The sequence below is a fragment of the Metopolophium dirhodum genome, chromosome 4 (assembly GCF_019925205.1).
Source record: "Metopolophium dirhodum isolate CAU chromosome 4, ASM1992520v1, whole genome shotgun sequence".
NCBI lineage: Eukaryota > Metazoa > Arthropoda > Insecta > Hemiptera > Aphididae > Metopolophium > Metopolophium dirhodum.
Genome location: NC_083563.1, coordinates 23,980,989 through 24,001,731, shown reverse-complemented (window position 1 = coordinate 24,001,731; position 20,743 = coordinate 23,980,989). Strand labels below are relative to the sequence as shown.

The 20,743-nt window shown below is 30.7% G+C and overlaps 1 protein-coding gene across 2 annotated transcripts in view; it reads left to right on the top strand.

The window, feature by feature from the left end:
* LOC132942561 (myocyte-specific enhancer factor 2-like) overlaps nucleotides 1–20,743 on the top strand; it is an 85,550-nt gene that overhangs the window by 15,908 nt on the left and 48,899 nt on the right. Inside the window, exon 2 of one of the 2 annotated variants that reach the window (XM_061011100.1) lies at nucleotides 3,483–3,517. The gene's annotated coding sequence lies outside the window, so the exon portion shown is untranslated. Of the gene's footprint in view, nucleotides 1–3,482; nucleotides 3,518–11,346; nucleotides 11,585–20,743 lie in introns of those variants that run through there. The other variant, XM_061011101.1, reaches the window with a different exon arrangement.

The window sequence follows — 20,743 nt, the reverse complement described above, 5'->3', positions numbered from 1 at the left end:
ACGCATGAAACTAATAAAGCCAAATTGTTTCTTTCATGAAATATTGTTTTTGTAGAATATAGTCTATAGTTGTTGCATAGATACTTGCATTACCTTTGCGTGATCGATGAACATAAGAGGCGTGACAAAAAATAGTATGTGTGGCTCGTGCGGGTAGGCAATCTATGTCTTGGGCGAAATGCGCACACGTCTCCCGCGACTTGAATAGCTCACTTCCCGCCCTTGTCACACAATATACTATTTTGTCACGCCTGCACCAAAAGTTTGGTTTTTGATAGCGGTTGAAGCGTTGGAAAGCGTCTTTTTCCATCCAGCTGGTGGTAAAGTGGAAATCCCCAAACGTGCCGGGCGGTAAAATGAAAATCACCAAAAGTGCTGGGCGCACAAATCACGCACGTATGACCAGGGGTTTAAACTCCTATGAAACTAACCTATGAAACTCCGTGAATTGGCCGATCGGGCGATTGTGGCCTTGAACACGGTGTCCAGGGGGACGTGGCATACGTGAAATAGGGAATGGTAAACAAGCCGACCCCGCGTAGCGTATCCCGCTTAATGGAAACGTTTTCATAATATTGGTAACCATGGGTCTAACATCATATTGGTGCGTGGAACCGTTTTCATGGTTTTCATAGGTTCAGACTTCAGATCATAGGTAACCAAGACCCCAATCAGCTGATCGAGTTTCGCTTCTATATTGTTCTATGGTATGACGTACCCTAGCTCTGCACAACCAGACACTGAAAAATATACCACGGTGGCGGTCCTTACAAAACATAATCTTTTGGTTACTCTTATATTCATATTATAATTATAACCTCCTTGCATGACGCGTAAACATTTTTATTTCATGAAATTGTTTTCGTAGAATAGTGTGATTGTTGTATACATTGTGAATTACCTTTGCCGTAATTTCATTTTTTTATTCTTATTTTACTTTAATATAACAATTATTATTTATACTGAAATCTATACCACGGTCCTTACAAAACATAAACTATTGGTTACATCTTATATTAATATTATAACCTCGCTTAAAATAAATAAAACCAAATCGTTTCTTTCATGAAATATTGTTGCCGTAGAATTATAGTCTAGTTGTTGCTTAGTTCCCTGCATTACCTTTGTCGTGATCGATGACTGCAGACGATAAAACTTTGTATTGATTCAACCAATTATTTTGAATGTTTTAACATAGGTACCTTTGTGCGTCGATATTAAAAAAAAATACCACTTATTACATATAAGTATTTTTGTTACAAAAACATCGATAAATACAATTAAATTTAACTTAAGAGGACGCTACCCATGCATTATTTATCTCCGTCTTACAACGTACGACATATCAAATGTTTGTTCACTAGTTTCAATAGTGTGTTGTTATTTTTGATAATAAAATGAATTGACCTATTATCAAACTTTTAGGTAAGAACATTATCTGTGCTTAAGCGATGGCGGTTTTTCGATTTTTTTCATTTTTAAGCAAGAAATGGCATGTGAAATATCAACAATTAATCTGGCTTGAAAATTAAAATATCGAATAAAAGCAAACGCTTAAGTACAATAAATGTTCAATACAATGTTCTTATCTAAAAATTTTATAATGTAGCAATTCACTCTGATATAAAAACTAACATCACACTATTGAAACTAGTGAACGAAAATTTGGTATGTCGTACGTGTGTAATATTGGAGACAACATAAGAAAACGGGTACGATCTTGGTATTGGATTATAGCATCCAATTTAATTTATAAGTTTTTTCTCTAAAATGGTCGGATTCAGCACTCGTCGGAAAAGGTACCGTTGAAAAAAGTCAATATAGCACGCGACACCCTTTAACTTAACCTAGTGAATGTACTTAATTAAATTAATAATATATCATTTAATATGTAATATGCATAACCTGCAGTACGCCGGTAATCATATTGCCGTATGTTTAATAGTATAACACCATGACCAATAAAAATTATTTTACAAATGTTATGAATGCTTTATGCATCATATTATTATAATGTTGGCAAACAGTGTCTAAGTGTTTACTTATACACGTGTAGTCGTTTTACCCTTGAAACTCGTTAGGTACGGCTTATAAGTAATAAAACTATTTTATTTAAAGTATTGTAATTCATATATGTTTCAATGTATTTATTATATTACAACATTTTGTTAATTGCTATGAGAGTCTACTGAACAGGAAAAATATTATGTAGATTAAACTTAATTGGATGCCTTTCTCACCACGTCTGGCTGGTTTTTTTTATTATTGTTTTATTTTGTCAAAACAAGGAGGGTGTTTGTGGTGGTAGTGGTAATAGTATAACGTATTGTGAACCAGGGAGGGTCTTATACAAAATTAAAGCATTGCATAACTGCCAAAGCTTAAATATTTTGATATTATATTAAAGCAATGTGTTTTTGGTGTCAAACTTATTTAAAGCGAGTTTTTGCTCGCCCCAATAATACTGCAAGTGACCATTTTTATACTTGTGTGACCATTTGGAATAGCAACTAATTCTCTACAATTATTGTATACTAAACTAATTAATATAGAAAGTATCGAATAAAACATGTGGAATTTTTTTTTCATCTCTAGAAATAGGTATATTTTAATAAATAAAAGCCCATTTCAATGGAAAACAAATATAGCTCCGCTTTGAATTTAAAATCAAACTGTATATACAGGGTTATTTTTTAAGCATGCTCATCCTCATTTTTTCCTTTAATAATACATTTATGCAAATTCTGATTTTTTGAATTTTTAAGTATATCTAAAAATCATATTTTCAAATATTTAATCAAAAGCATAAAAGAAGGTGAGCATGCTTAATAAATCTCCCTGTATAGTGGGTGTAGCAGAAAGACCTGACAAAAAAAAAAATTTATACTAGTTTAAACGTATGAAAAAAATTATATAAATTATATGAATAATAAATAATTGAAAAAAAGGTGGGTAAGTGGATTTCGTTCTGCTATACAGTAGGTTACAAGTGGGTCACTGTAATGGATGGTGTTAAATTTGAATTCAATGATATAATATCATTGTATAAGAAAAACGATTCTGAGCGAAAACGGTCCGTCAGCCTATGATATTACCAAGTATATTTGATGATATTATTGTGAATAAAGTAATTTATATAGAACCTATTAATGTGGAACCTTGTTTAAATTTAAATTTCTATGAAGCAGCAGCTTTCCACTGTAGAGTTCGAGTACTTCTTAAAGCTGACACTAAAAGTATTCTTACTAATATACAACTCTATTGTATAGAGCACCTATACACTCGATACAGTGCTGAGTACCTAGACTTCTCTGTACTATTAAGATTCGTATTCATATTATATTTATCAAACTCCATATGATTATAATATGAAATTATTTTTATAAAGTAACTTATTAGTTATTTTAAAATTAATGAAATATAGTATTTAATCGTTATTATTACTTATTTATTTTTAACGTTTTTTATTCTAATTTTTTTAGGTATCAATAGAAGTATGAAGTTTCAACACAATGTGGTAAGTCTTTATTCATAATATACTGATATACTTAACGATATATTATTCGCTGTTATTTACGTTTAAAGAAATTATTATTTACAATAAGGTAATAATATATTGAATGAAAATATAAAATCACTTAATAATAGTTAATTCTTCTATACACCTATCCATTAAGATTCATACAATTATGTTATTGTTTTACCTTTACACTGCTATAGTTTATTATAGACAGTAGTTATATAGTATATATATTATATATATAGCTATTACCTGTGTTATAATATAAATCCATGGACCTTGTAAAAACCTACTATTAGGTATAATGCTAATATGACTTATACGTAATTAGAACAATATTGGTTAATTGATCAATTAGTATTGTAGACGCAAATATGGACTTGGGACGATTATTGCATTATTAAAAGTATTAGACACATTTTAAAATTAAAATTCTTCCTTTTCGCTCTCATAATTTCAGTATTAATTTACTTTGAGTTGCTGATGATATTGCCTTGAAAGTATATACGATAGTAATGGCCATTGTAATGTTTTAATGTATTATCGGATCGATTCCCATGCAAAGTCAGTTCAAGGATTTATTTGGACGATAATCAATTACGTGGATTGTTGGTGAATGTCTTTGGAAGTAGTATTATAGTATTACAGTAGTATATCTAGTATAATAGTATCTAGTAGTAGTTATAGTAGAAATCTGAAGAAGTACATAATACATATTTGTATATATGTGCATTGAAAATTCGCTTTAAGAGTTCTTAAGCAATTTGAGGATTTCTATTTTACTTATAAATTATCACGTATAAAGTAATAGTGTATTGACGTGTATAGAATATACAATATTTATATATATTATAATCATAATATGTATATTATGTGATATCTTTGGAAGTTTTTCTACATATTTTCTACAATGTTAATATTTACAATTATAACATGATTATTAATTATAAAATATTAGGTACCTACCTACCGGGCACAAATTAAATTTTTTGAAGGTTATTTTTTTATGTTGCATTGCACTAATATGTAGATTGCTTTGTTCCTATATAGTCATTTTATGTACACGAAGCTGTATAGGTGTATATATATATATATACTATTGAATTCCTGTTCCTATATGTTTGACAAAGCATAAGTTTATACTTTATACTTAGGTACTAACTAGGTAGTTACTAACTTTAAACTAGTGTCGTGATCAACTTTTTTAAAATTATTTTTTAGTACAATATAGTATACCAATTTTCAAATCTATAATTATTGAAGCTAAAATATAAATATCTGTTCTTTTTCAAACGTATTTTTCTACCACTATTTAAAGCAAATTGAAAATTCGGCCTTTGATTTCACCTGAAAAATATTTTCTTCATTTAAATAAAAAAAATTAACTAAAACCGACTATTCTACAAGGCGTAAGAGTTTTTCCTGTGAAGTAATTTTCGTTGATTTACAAAACCGTAACAACCCTTAAATAGGTATCGAGCTGTAGATTAGTGGAAAAGTATTATAATTAAGTTAGTAACTAAAATAGTGGTAATAGTGGGTCAGATTTATTCCATTCTCCATTTTCCTCCAAATATTTTTTTGGACTAAAATTATGTCCATATTTCTTTAAATATTAAAATATTCGGCTGATATACGTGACGGCACCAGTATTGATGCAGTGTTGTGTACCGTATTATAAAGTGACAATAACAGACAACAGTTGACAACATCGTAACGTCGTAACTTTGATTAAGCCTTACTTAGATACATACATATTTTATTTTATTTATAAATGTTAATAATTCAAAGGTATATGTTTTATAATATATATTTTTTATTTTATATTCTTAATTCTTTTTTGGGGGGAAATATACAGTGGAGAAAAATGGTATCTCATTATTGAAGGAAACAAATGGCTGCGGTTTGGGAATCAGAGGGGAATATATTTTATGTACAACAGGTGCGGTATAGCGTGCCGATGACATTTAAATGAAACGAGTTTTGTACATTTCAATTATTTAATTTTAAATAATTGTCAGCGCATTTTCCGAAGATTACGAGGGCCGTGACGGTGCGTCAAGGTACCTATAAGATACGACGTCCCACGTCCACAATATTATGTCACTACTATTGAAAAATATAATATTATTATGAAAACTATAGTGTCATTTTTATTGAGTGTGATACTGGTATATTCTATAAACTATTTAATATTTATACAATTAACAAAATTTTAGTTTTGTAATCAACTAAATGTCAACACAGTATGAAATATGAATATATATGGAGAGATATATTGCATAATACTAAAATATCTTCTTACAACCCTTCAAAACATTACAATATTTAATTCTTATATAACAAGAAAACGTTCATATCATTTTTACCTGTAATTGATTTATCCTTGTTTTTCTAAGTATTACGATCGATAATTTAAAATCAGATAATTAATTGAACCATGTAAAATTATATTTTAACCTCCCTCTCTTTCCACGTAGAATTATAGTGTATATCACCTGCACGACCACGCATTAATAACACGTGCAATATAGATTTCAGTAGTGCGCACGTGGCTTCTGTGTATTGTTTAAACAGCAGTGACGTGCTCATGAAGAGGGAGGAAACCCGGGAAGGGATGGTGCATAATATATCTCATTGCTTTTTAATTTTGAATTAAATATAATTGTAAAATAAAATTATAGCAGGATACAGACTGGGTGTCATTTCACCCGAAGGCTGCAGTGTTATTTTATTCCTCCAAATAATGAGATACCATTTACCTCCAATGTCTATTTTCTTCTAAAAAAAAGTTTTTATACCGTACCCGGAAATAAGCGATAATTTTTAATTGCACCATTGTTTTTAACTCGATGAACTACCTAAGTTCCATCATTTTTTTTTAATTTCCCGAGGGGTATGCACCATGGTAAAGGAAACTTGTTCCTAAAAACTTAAACATTATCGACGCTTCGTAGGTATGTATAATGTATAATGTATATCATTCACTGTGGACACCATTTTATGAACGGTACAATTAGGAAGGGTTTGAACTCGGCTGTAGGGATAACCCAAACACTCCGCATTACTATATATCGTCGCATTTACGCACTTCAAAATGTCTACTTGAAGTTCACTAAAATCTGCTTGCTTTTCATATAATCTTATTTCAACATCAGTTGAACTTCTTGTTCCTAAGTCACAAATTGCATACCTAAATTAAAATTTTATTTTGTTAAAAATAGTCGTTTATCCGTATACCTAATCTTTTTTCTTTCTTCTTTCTTTCTTAAACTATAGCCTTCAGTTGACGATTAATGGGCGTCTCTGAATTGCTATCAATATGTCATTCCTATTTCTTAACATTAAAATTATAGGAATGTGTTCATGATAATCTACTATAATATACTTACTATCATATTCAATAATAATAAAATATTTAATTAATACGCCTAGATGTTAATTTTTTTAAATATTGACATACAAATTACATACTGAAATGTGAATTAATAATTTAAATAAGTTATAGTGTCAGATTTAGCTGTATACTACAATATATAGACAAACAATCTACATTAAAAAATATGTAAGAACTTACAACATTGGTAATTATTATGTAGCATATAATATTGAAAAACTAGAGAAACCAGAAACAATTATAAATCATTTATATATATACATTATATAATATTGTGATTAACATTATATTATTATACTTACAAATATATGTATTTAAATATTTATGTATTAAGTAAATATAGACTCTAAAAGATATAGAGCGATATTATTATAAACTTTAATACAAACAACAAACTAAAATAATTGAAATATTGTTTTAAAAGCACAGCGCTTAATCTACTTGTTTCGATGCTTAAAAGCCATAATTTTAAACGAAACAATTTAACAATTATTTTAATATAAATGACGAAATTTACATATTGAGCCAATAGTATCATCGATTATATAACATTATATTATTTTAGTAAATATATATATTATATTAAGTTCAGAAAGTGAATAAAAATATTGTTGGTATTTAGTAATGACTAATGAATAATATTTTAGTCAATGCGCCGCAAAGGCATTTTTAAATCTATATATATATTTTTTTTTATTATGACAAATGCCTCGGCAACTATGGACCCATTGGCTACAAAAAAATATTATATAGTATTAATATTAATAATAGAAAAGTTACATTAAATATGGTAGGTACATTATACTTATAATATATATTAAATTTCTTTATGAAGTTCTGTATCCCTTAGGAATTTGAGAACGTTGGTTGTATCGATGTTGAGGTTTTCAGCGAGATGGTGAGTTAGATTGAATTTTTGACGTTGTAATTCGTACTTTCTGCAGTCGGTGAGGATGTGTTTAACTGTCATGGGATCGTTGCAAGTCGGGCACATGGGTGGGTCTTCTTTCTTCATTAGGAAGGCGTTGGTTAATCTAGTGTGGCCTATTCTGAGCCTATTGATAACTACTTCTTCTTTTCTGGTGAGTGTGTTGTTTGGCCAAGGGAGAATGTGGTTTTTAATTTCATTTAATTTGGTGTTAGAAGTTTTCCATTCGTTTTTCCAGATATTGAGAATTATTTTTTTAATTTATCTATATATTATATATAATACAATACTTCTCACTTATTCAGTCATTCATCGTTAAATCTCAAAAAACAACAAAACGTGTGATCTCGATATTTGGAATAGTGGTTCCTCTAATGATCTAGATGAGCAATTATATAAGAAAGAATTTTCCGATATTTGTATTTTAAAGAGGTGGTCAAATTGTGATCTTGAGATTCATGGGGAAATCAAAACTTTTTTTTGCTCATAAATGGTTGCCATTGGTTGCAGATTATTATACTAATGATAGAAATTAGTATATTTATTTTTTTGTATGTAAATAGTTGCCATTGGTTACTCGACATGTATCATGCAGTATGCATCAAATTGTCGCGCTATTATGTCATCAAATAAAGAAACTATATCTTAAAACCAAATGTATGTGTGTAGCTTAAATACGCAAAAACTACTCAATTGAATTTAACGAAAATCTCAGAGATTGTTTTTAGAGATGTCAGAAAAGTTTAGAGAGTAGGTAAGTAGTTTGAAACACGTTGAAGCCAGCGATCTCATCTAGCCTCATCTATAGGTTGAATTATTTCCCAAATCTAGGTACACTGACGATTTGTCCGCGATCTGAGGTAAATACACCAAAACTGAGATAGACATAATAATATATAGAGTAGGTACACGGAAAAAAATATTTGGTTGCAGTAACCATAAAAATGGTTACTGTAACCATTAATTAATGTAGCTATACAGACAACATTTTAGCATAGTTTGGAATACCAAATGAAATTGAATACTATATAGGAATTGCCACAAAAAAAACGGCACTTCAGGTGAATTTGCGATATTCAGCTACTATATGTATAATTATTGGTCAGTAAATATTAATGATTCGTAATTAATAAATTATAGTATATTATATACTATTATTAATATTTCTAAAAAAATCTTTTTCAAAACAATTTGTGAAAGTTGTAAAATTGCATAGACTGAATAAAATGTGTATTCAAAGTGTTTAACATTTACAATTGAATTCAAATAAATTTACATTAATATTAAACATTATTATTAAGTATTATATTATAATACGTATAATTTAATAACTATAGGTACCACAATTACCACTGTTGTAAAAACCTTTCACAAATGGATTATTATTATTTATTAATAATAATTTTAATACAACAATATGAACATATTATAGTAAACCTAATTTAACACTTAAGCTTCAAGCGTTCCGTATAAGACTAGAGAAGGACGAGAGGAGGATTTTATACTATAATTTTGTTTTGAAAATTAGCAAATAACAAAATATATTATAACGCAAAACTATGGCAATATATTTTTAAGCAGGTATTTATTAAAATAATATGATAAATATAATACACTAATACACTTTGATATAATACACTATAGTGAACTTATGAATGATGTGCTAATTAATGACGTTCACTATAAAGTCTATAAAACATCTAAACATCTATTTTATCTTTTTATACTCAACTAAATCTTATCTACCATGTACTATCATCTATATATCTATGTACTATATAAGGTACCAACATTTCGGATTTCAAAAAAATTAATTTACAATGGTATTTAAAATTGTCTGCTGGTTACTTAACGTATAGTGGGCTAAACAGTAAAGGCTCCCTGCAGTTTTAGTAAATTTGTGATTAAAATAAGTAAATACGTAGGTACCTATAACCTATTATGTAAGATTTCATTTTCTACCTAATACTTATTATGTAAGATTTTATGTTTTCCTAATTTATTAAAATTGTAAGTTTGCTATAAAAACTCTTAAAGCATTAAAATTGTAAACATTTATTATATTCGAATTATACTACAAGACCTTACTTGCCAACTATAACAGCCTACAGTTCGAACAGCTATTTTACTTGGCAACCCCCGCACTACCACCCCAAAAGTGGCACGTAGAGGGGCTTCATACCACCAAACGACTTAACACGCTGCTGACGTAACTCTACGACCAAACTTAAACGTTGATAGCTGCATTTTCAAGCAAATATCAAAAAACCCAACTTTAAATTTTACCATTATATATATAATATTATATAATTATCTGTTACTATTATATACCTATATAGTATTAATTGTTGCCGAATAAAATAGGCTCTACAAGAGTAGTGTAACTACAGGGAAATGAGATAGACGGTAAAATGTGCATCTATAGATTATAACACAATGTATAAAAAGTTTGACGTGCAGTAGACAACTGCAGTGATTCCAGAATCGCCTATATATACAACAGGGTCGTTGAGTGCAAGACACGTTGTTTGTGCATACAAAGTTTGCGTGGCAGAGTCGGCGGCGGTGGATAACACAGTTTGGCGAGCCCGTTGACCTCTCCGCGCCGCGATGGTAACAATCGCCCGAGTCCCAACAGGTGTTGCTGGCATCGCGCGCAATCCATGTGTTTCCTCCCGCCGAGACGACCACGGCCGCGACCCACGTCGTCGTTGTCGCCGCCGCCGCCCGTAAACCACCAAGTCACATGTGTGCCCGCGACCACCACCGCCGCGGCCCCGCGTCGTTTCACCGCCGCCGCTACACTATAATGCTACAAGTACGGCCGGGACAGTGGTAAATAATACGCGGCGTGCAGTGTGTTGACACGTGCCCCCAAAGACATCTGCTCGCCAGCGCACACGTCGTATACTCACGTACAACTCGGTACACGCGTATAGCACTGCGCGTCGTGGAGTTGCGGTATAAAACAAAACCCATGTCCCCTATAATCTATATGACCGGTCAGCGGCAGTGGCGAGCGATTAATGTCACAGGGTCGGCGACGGTGGCCGTGGTGTTTGGGGTGATGGTTTAGGTTCCGGGGTAGTTCGAAGACGGAATCGCCACCGTCGAAAAGTGTTGATCGAAAACGCGATGGCGGCAGCGGCGGCGGCGGCGACACTCTCATCCGTTCGACCGGCGGACGTCGGCGATCTTTATAAATATATATTATATACGACGCGGCCGCGACGAGGCGCGCGCGGTGTGTATACGGACAGAAATAAAACCGCACGCCGACGGGTTATATTCGTGTCCTCCTATACCCCATGGCGGAACATGCACCGACCGCTATACTGTATACATGTAGACGCTAATGCGCTATACTTAACTTTTGTATAAATAAATTGGTTAGTGCTAGGTCTTGAAATAAACCCCCGCGGCCGCCGCGTCCGATATCGTGCCCGCCGGGTCCCCCAGTTCTTCGCGAACAGCCCGGCAGCGCGGCTTCGGCATTACAATTATATAATATCGCGACGACGATAGATGAGCGATTGCAATAATAATATGTCTCCTATTATTGTTGTTCACGCGCTTACGGTCAGCCGCCGCCACCCCCCGTGAAGTGATTTCGAGTACGATGCAATTGTTGTCGTCGTCAAGCGCCAGACTAAAAACCCCGAACCGAGGTCGTGGTATCTTCGCGACCGCGCGGCTACACGACGCCGTCGGATCCGCCGTTGACCCACAGTTTACCGCAGTAAGTTAACTACTACAATAATAATATAACCGTGATATGCATACAATATATTATGTGATGTATTTACACAGTGTGTACGCTGAAATAAAAAAAACCTTAGTCGCGAGCACAGCGTTATCACGTCCGCGTCCGCACGTGTAATCGTATAGTATACGTCTCACGAACTGCACCACACATGACGCCGCCGGTTTTTATATTCTTATTTTTATTATTCTGTTGCTCCCGCCGCGTATTCGTCGTCGTCGACGGACACTCTTCGGCGACGTATAGTACGATGGGGGGTACAGTCGCGTCGTCTCTCGGACGCGAAGTGATCATAGTACGGTATACGTACCGACAGCGACGCGCACACGCCCGATTTTCGTTTTGGACCTGTGCCAGACCGATGGGGTTGCGCGGCGTACGAGGACGATGCGTCAACCGGTACTCGGTATGTAATCAGTTATTCACCATATAGAAGACCGAGGATAGGATCGACACTTATGGACGGCACCGGAAGTTGCAGTTATAGGCACTAGCTCATCCCATTACGCTAAGTTGGTTGTATTCGGTCGTGGATCCGGGGATGCCATTTTCCCTCCCTCTCCCCTAAACATAATAGTGCAATTTTTTTTTGTCGAACATTCATTTGGTATGAATAGTAGTGAGTCGGGATTTATCTGAAATTCGTAGGATTTTTTTACACTTGTTATCTGTTGTAGTGGTGACATCATTCGTTAATATAATGAACGCATAAATAAAACTAAACAAATAAATATTTATGATTTAATAGTTTAGTTGGCTCAAACGTGTAATTGTCTAATCCACTATAGCTAAGAAATATTATAGTACTTACTGTTAAAGTAAATATTGTTAACAAAATGCTTGAATATTATTTAAAACAGATTTAAAGTTACAAAATTGCTAGGTACTTACTTATATATGTTATGTGTGACCCTGATAATAATTTAAAAAAATATTAAATTAATTGAAACTTTTTTTCAGCTAAGTTAAATTAATATTTTTCTCCATATTAACTTTGAACATGTAGAGTTGATTTCTCGTATATTGTTTGTATTCAATTTTAAATTAATAAAATATACTCATGATAAGATTAGTTCACAAATTACGATTTTATTATTTATACTATTATATATATATATACCTATATTATAGATTATAATATATCGATTATGTACTATTATTGCCACACAAGTTTTCGGCGAATTGGGCACATACACCATTGCACTTTTACACCCATGGCAGTGAGCTTTCTTTTAATGCTACCCGCAGTTTGATGGTAGTTAATAGTTATTATACTTTTTACTTTTTAGTTACTACTGTTTAGGAACTACTTTAGTCTATATAGGTAACTAGGTATAATAAACGTACATGATAAGTATCAACTAAACACGGTTTTTAAAAATAAGAACTATGCGCATCGTGTATACGCATAATGCGCAGGGTGTAATCAACCGATTTACGATACTTTAAATTTGTTCGATGCGTGTCCTCCCCTCCCCTCCCCTCACTAGTCATCATCCCTGACTACTTATAACAAAAATAGTTATTGAATTGTTCACTGTGTCATTGTACTTGGGGATCCGACGTTGTCCTTTCGTCGCGGTCGGTCTCAGGACATTACTACTGCAGTACTGTAGTCTGTGTGGAACTGTTTTTGTCGATACCCATGGCCTATATGTGGGTGAGTTCGCAGGAGATCCAGTTAAATATTTGGGAGGGGCCATGAAGTAATATTTGAGGGGGGCGATTTCCCACTCCAGTTATTGTTTAGTCATCGTTTAAAAATAGGATGTATAGATGTCTGAACCCATACTGTAAGTTCAGTGCATAACTATGTGGATCTCTGGTTTATTGTATACATATGCCATATAATATAATATCTATAGCTAGTAATACGAATAAACGTACACCGGTTTACTTGATGTCACATTATCACGTGCAACTTTTTAAAACTTGAAGCAATAAAGTTTCAATAAAACTAAAAGTGAACCATTTATTATATTTGTCTTATGTTTAATATTAGGTACGTTCTATATTGTTTTATTATTTTTATTTAAATCTGTATTAATAAAATATAATCATGTACCTATACGTAAATAAATTAGTTAATATCAATTAGCGGAGTTTCTTTTGTTTTTTTCCGAACACGACGTATTAATATTATAAAGATGAAAATCACAATTAAGATCATATTGAAAGATCAATGTATGTTCAGCGTTGTTATCTGTGTGCATAATAATGAGATTATTACGCCGTCTGAACTGCAGCCATTGACGCTTTTTATTAGGATAGAAAAATGTTGGTAAAATTGTATACAAAGTATTGGTGTGTTAATATTTATAACAAAATATAACTTGAAGGATATATATATCCATTGTTTACAACGTTATGTCAATGTTGCTTTGAGAATACTACAAATCTATACAATATCGAAAGTTTTCTGAAAATTATGACTCAGCCCACCCCCAACCATGTCTCTGGATCCACCCTAGTTACAAGTACTAAATAATATGCACTCTAGTTATAAATAATAACAAGTAATATATTTTCAACTATTAATGATCTAATTTAATTAGCTTTCAATTCAAAAATTAAATTTATCAAAATTTAACTTCACAAATTCGTACGAACATATTTTATTAAAAATGCTATAATATTAGTATTTTTAATCAATGGCACGATACATGACGAAGTGAGGCAAAAAATTAAAAACATTGAGTTTCGTAATTAAATTAAATGATTCAATTTTATTTATTTTTATTAAACTTAAGAAAAAAGGTTCTGAATATTTAATGTGTGAGAATGTAATATTATGATGGTCTGTGTGTGAGCGGGAAGGTGGAAATATAGTAAAATCCCTAAATGGCTAAATGCACCACTTGCAACATGCAACACGTGTACATTCATGACTACAACTGCAGCGCGTAACTGCACGATTTCTAATGCGTATATCGTATTATCGTGTATTCGTGTATAATATCAATACCTATGTACGTATAATGTATATGTTTGCATATGTTATAAGTGCGCGTATCCCAATATCATAATATTAAATCATACATCAGTGGTCAAGATACACACGATATTGAATGTCACACCGTACGAGTATTAAAGTAAAAATTACGTAAAAATAATATGTACCTACGCTGTGCGCAGCGGTGTTCGATACTTGGAACGCCCCGCGTGCGTCACAAAGAAAAGCGCCTTTTTATTGCGAGCCGCACATGTAAGTCGCCCCCGCGAAAAAATGAAGTAAAACCTATAGAGGATGATGATATCGTTCACATTGTACAATAATATAATATATAACATACAATGAAAGAACACAAAACGTATACGCGTTACAATGAATGATTTCAGTTGGTGAGTGAGGGGTTGCACCCCGTCTGTCCTCCGCAGTCCCGACACCACCTTGAAAGGCCCGGTCGTTTTCCCCGATAATGGGTTTATTTCGTGTCGTTATCTGTATGAGCGCGTGATCCGCGCCACCAGTCAAACTTGAAAGGTTCTCAGAAACCTAATTGATTTAATTCACGACTTCGACTTCGCGTCGCGTCATTCTGTTGCGCGCCTGTTACCGTGGCTACCGTGACGTCACTCCGTCGGCTAGGACGTACTTATGTACTGTGTATGATATTATTATTATATACACTATTATATATTGTATTATATAAGCTTGACGATATATTCTAACTTTAAAAGTTTTCGTTTTGCGTAATACCTACCTACGGTGTACCTTACTCTGTACACGTCTGTGGTTCGATCACGTGTAAATACATTAACGAATTAGTATTATGTCTAACCGATTTTTAAATGAATTAAAAGTTTCGCCGTGGTGAAAAATGATCACAGACCCATGTAATATTGTTATTACGACGGTAAAGAAATTAAGTGAATTACTTTATAATTATCAATATTAATATAATATAGTAATGTGCTGATATTATGTATTTACAGTGTCGATACATATAATAAAATTATATATCCGCGTTATCATGGGCATAACTGAGCAAACAAACAAATGATAGAAAAAATTCTGCTTGAGACTTGAACTTAAATAGTTATAACTTACATGACATAAAAAATACCTACTATTATGACATAATTATATGACTACATTGTAGTCGATGTTTGAAAAATTACGAAGATGTGACGATAACTTTCATACAAATATCTCATAGGTATATATGTATAAGCATATTATAGGTACCTACCTACCTACTATACCTATTAGTTATTACCTACTAAATGTTTTGAGTACTTTTGATATATTTCAAGTTTCAACTGAAGAGTATAAAACGTAATAATTGTATACTAGTAATATTATATTGAACTATACTCTTAGTTTTTACTAATACATTCATAATATCTATATTAGTATTTAGTATGCAATACAATATTACAGATAATATTATTAATTCGCCCCCTTTGATAAATAATCCTTTAATATACTTGCAACATATACTAGCTAATCTAACCTAACCTACCTACCAATATATATTTTCTGACACAATGCAGAATTGTTTATATTATTATACGTAAAAAAAGTTTTATGGTGATACAAACTTATTTTTTGAAAGAAAACCACCTATTTTTACTATAAATATATTTTCAGCAGATATAATTTGTTGAACATATTTATGTACCTAAATCGAAATAAATTCATAAAATTTATAATTTATACCTATAGACTTAAAAAAACATTATATTTAAATAAATGCATCATAATATGAGATAAGTCTTTAACACAGCTATTAATGATCAATAATAATCTATTTTATAGCATTATTTTTTTATTATAATTTATTATAAATGTATAACAGCAAATTAATCGGAAAATGATTAATTATTTGAATTTTGTTAACGTGATATTAAATAATAATAACCTAACCTATTCTAATTACTTTACATATTATATTGTTTCCTGATACAGTGATATTGATAACTGTTAAGTTTAAATTACTTTTACTTTACTATTTATTACTTACATTGAAAATAAAAAAAAAACATGTAATGCTTATGTAATATTGTAATTATGTATACTGTATAGTTTTATAAACATTACCTACTAGACATTTATTTTTAATGATCTTAAATAATAATCTATAGCTTATTATTAACGAAACCATTTTAGTGGAGGTATATGATAGGTGTAATGCTTTTCACATTATTGATTACAATTTATGATTTTAATACAAAAACGCTTCTATAATTAATGCATTATAATATAAATAATCATAAAGATTCTATAGTATAGGTAGGTAGGTTACGTTATTACTTATTAGTTATTATCTATATAAATGTAAGATGTATAATCTACACCAATAAAAATTGGACACGTACAAGATATGCTATAATTATTACTAATGAGGTCACTATTTAAACTTTCATAGTAATTAATAATAAGTAATAACCTATTAGTTTTTTCAGAAAATTTGTTAACTTTTATGAATTTCTAACTCAAAATAATTTGCAATTTTCGTGATTTAGACGAATTTAGTTCAAATTCTTATATTTCAGATGACTCTCATTTAAAACTATTATGAATTTACGCTCAACTTTTTTTTGTAATTACACATAAGAAATAGAAAATTATGAGGAACCTTATATTAAATTTTCAAGTTTAGTAATCGAATGAACAATTTTTTAACGACAATAATTTTTAAAAAAAACTTATAAAAATAGCAATAATCTTATATGCCTGCAAATAGTTAAAAAAAAAATATAAATATTTTGAAAATTTCATAGGGAAAATAATTTTATAAACATTTAGTGAACATTTCATGTAATATCTATACGGTTTTTTTTTAGTTATACCAAAAAAACAAAATCTATTTTGTCAAAAATTGGTTTTCCGCAAATATTTCTTTCTTTATAAAATATTATTATATTTTTGTTTTTCTCAACACTTTTGAAAACTACTGGTCATTTATTGAAATGCACCAACTAGATTCACTTTTCTATCAGAAACAATACTGAATAAGAGGTGCCATTTAAATTTTATGGTGTGCAAACAATTAAAGAGGCCAATTTTGTCCCACCTGCACCATAACAATCATTAAAAAAACGTTTGTCGTATTTTTGCCATAGAATTTTTACTATCCAAAACAAACTTAGCTTTCATACATAATATATAAATGAATAAATTAAATATAAAATATTCAAATTTTAGGTAAGTACCTTATTATCATTCAGCTTTTATTATTTTTAAATTTTTGAACACATAAATGTGATTAATAGTTACTTATATTTTAAATTAGCTAGGATATCAAACAAAAGAGAAAATACACAATTAAAGATTGGCAAACCGAAGGCCAATCGTAGATAAAAAAAATGTCAGGTACATACATAGGTACATACCCTGCCACCACCCAAATGGCGCCCCTGTTCTAAAGTTGAATATCGGAGCTTGTCATGTATACAGACTCGAAAAAATTCACACATCAATGTAAAATTAATACATTTATCGCTCTTCTCAGAATCTAAAATGTACAACACTAGTTTTTAACAAAATTCATTAAAAATATTTTGTAACAACTAAAGTCAAATGATAAAAATGCGCATGCATCGCAGTGCAAGACTTAAAATATATCGATATAGGGACCTATTATAATGTGCGATGACGGGAGGACAACTTATTGCCTTATTTTACTACATTTTATAATCATATACATAAATTTTTATTGTTCATCTTCGATTATCATCAGCATAATGGTTATAATTGGCAATTTAGGAGGATTGGTGGCTAAGCCCTTCCTTCCATAACATGATAAAAAGCCAAGCCACCTTTAAAAAATTTTAAATTAATAAAACAAATTTATTTTGTACCTATAAAACCAAAGGTATGTAAAATTATTATTAGATGAATACTTAATAATAATACCAGATTTGGTGATATGTTCATTTGTGGTAATAAATAAACAAATAAAATTACTTGAATACAGTTTGATCGTATTAAAAAAATACAGTTGTGTACTGTGTAGCTTATAAAATATTATATGACTAAACATAAAGTAGGTAGGTATGAAACTATGATTTTTCATTACAGAATAGTGCAGGTGTTTTATTATTATAGATACATTTTGAAAGCATAATAAATCATCGCATTTGAAAATAGATTCTAAATAGAGGTCATGTAAATAAATTACGCATATTTTATTGACAATTTTTCAAAATTCTTCAGTAGATACCTAGTTGAAATATATTAATTTTTCATCGCACTTGGGGAAACTATTAAGTAAATCAATACATTAACATAAAGTTCCACGCCCAATTTCTAATCGACAAATATAACTGCATGCTTAAAATGTTTGGACCTTAAACACCAGGTATTAATATGTAGGTACTTAAAAATAAAAACGCACAATTGAAAATTTTTTTCTGCGTTATGGAAATTGTAACAAAAAATATTATGATTAATTATTATGTATTTATTATTGTGCAAAATGTATGTACAAATTATTTAATCTAATTTAAAAATTATAATACCTATACTCTATTTTAATATGATGATTATACCAGCTATAGTACATATTATTAAACTATATATTTGCTATTCTTATTTCTAAAATGATATAAAATGTCAGTTGTTATTTATTTATGCATTAGTGTTTGACATATTTATGATTACCACGCCTTGCTATACAAACATGTTAAAAGTGGGACTTTTAATTGATTTAATACACTTTAATTAGTTAAAACAATCACATCATAGATTACAAATAATTATAATATAATCTCAGATACAATATTGAATTGTTTTTTAAATTTCAATAAACACTAAAAGTGCAGTTAAAAAATGTAGTAGACATTTTACATTGAACAACTATACATTATTAATGGCGCCGAACTAAATAAATTTCTGTTTGGCTGTCATAAATACTTATTATTTATACATTTGAATTATATTTTCAATACGTTTAAATGTTACGTGATGACCCAAGTACTCAATAATGTATCCAATATATTTATTAGGTATTTAAACTCCATAAACATTTTTATTTTAATTCCTTAGGCTTGAAAATGTAACACAAGATTCCTCATAAGTTTTTTTGCTGGAAATTAAAAAAAAAGTTGGTATACATGTTTCATGATAGCTTGAAGTTTGAATTTTGACTACATTGGATATTCACACGTAAAATAAGAAACCAAAGAAACCTATAAATCTCAAAAATACAAACGCAATACGCATAGTTTTTTTTCTTTGGATATTATAGTTATTATTTAATCCAGTGGTTCCCAACCTCTTCTATTATACGCCCCTTTTGTAGATTTTCAAAATTCTCGACCCCCCCCCCCCCTATAAATTGAAAAATAATAATTTACGGACGTCGTGGCTACACACTCGCAATCTTTATCAATACCCAATAACCCGTCGTTATTAAATTATTTGCCCTGCGTTGTAAAATAAAAATAATTAAATAAATATAAATTTTACTTCATGATGACTGCTAGCGCTTCCCCAGCAATGTGTATATACACTCCTCGAGGTTGGGAAGCACTAATTTAATAAGAAAATAAGGGCTTTAGTTATTTTTCTGTAATTCAAAAAGTATTATTTTTAGGTGGGCTATCGAAACTTTTTGACACTACGTATATCAATATTTACTTTATTACACAATATTATCTTTGTTAAAATATTTAGAATAATTTTCAGCTATACCAAAATAAACCTATTCACACCGTTCTATACTTCTGCGACGAGTCGGTATATTGACTTATAATTTATTACAGTTAATAACAGCTAGTAGAGTTATATTAAATAATATTAAAATAATTACTTAACAAGTATACAACATAATATGCAATTTGTTTTTGGCAAACATTAATTCAAGCTACATTATTACTAGTAGAAAAATAAATTACTAAAAACAATATAAATATATAATAAAACCAGAATCGTTTTTCGTCGTATACAACGTCGAATTCAAATTTAACACACACATTACCTCTCGTTAGTAGGCGCACTCTAGTACTCTACAGCTAGGTAGTAACGACTGTAACTATACAGCAGAGCGATGAGTTCCCCGGTTTTACTTGTTTAAATGTATAATATATTATTATAATAATGTGTAACTGCAGTTATTAAGTTACGTGACGTTTTGAAATCATTATAAATATTTTATCCGCTTTATGTATATGTATACCTAGGTGGCT